Source organism: Stegastes partitus, unplaced genomic scaffold (assembly GCF_000690725.1).
Source record: "Stegastes partitus isolate 25-593 unplaced genomic scaffold, Stegastes_partitus-1.0.2 Scaffold236, whole genome shotgun sequence".
Classification (NCBI taxonomy): domain Eukaryota; kingdom Metazoa; phylum Chordata; class Actinopteri; family Pomacentridae; genus Stegastes; species Stegastes partitus.
The window spans coordinates 571379-572121 of record NW_007577967.1 but is presented as its reverse complement, the minus strand read 5'-3'; positions in this window follow the sequence as shown (position 1 = coordinate 572121).

Below are 743 nucleotides of genomic sequence, written 5' to 3'. Positions count from 1 at the left end.
AATCAATATTTTTCATTAATAAAAATCCAACAACTGAAAAGATGGCAGCTTGTATTGAGAGGATTTTCACTTAACTCTGCATTTACCTTCAGCTTTAGTGTGTCTTTAGGCTCATTGTTTTGGCTTTTTCACATTTCCTGTTGTGATTTAATTCAGCTTCATGCTCTTTTCATTGTTTGCAGCAGCACCAAGCAGCAAAACGCTCTAAAAAACCCACCGTGCACTAATGCTGCAGGTTAGCGCTTTGCTTGTGAACATAGTGGAGACCTTATCAGCTAAGGAGCCAGTTATCTCTTGGTTGAATATCATGGTGGAGGGCTATTGAGCTAACCTTTGTCTGGCAGACACCAGAGAATTAAGTGCTTGGTTCAGTGTGAATAGAACAGCCATCATATTAGCTTTATAAGTGGCAGCCTATGTGTGAATACCGTGCTCAGTAACTAATGCCGGTTTACAAGGTGTGATCAAAAAGTTTCACTACTGTGTCCATAGAAACCCAGAACTGATTTAAATCTGGCCCACCCCCCTTCTTTGAAGATGTCTACTTGTGCAGCGATACAGGGCTCCTAGCACTGGTAGCCCTTCAATTTGAGTTAGAGAACTCACAGGATGCAATATCGGTTTTGTGGCCAAACATGCATGTCAGATCACTGTGCTGTGACCAGGCGCCACTGTTCAAGTCATTTTTGCCGACTGCTCTCCCTCAGACCCTTCAGAACATCACAGTAGAACCCTGACTTAAA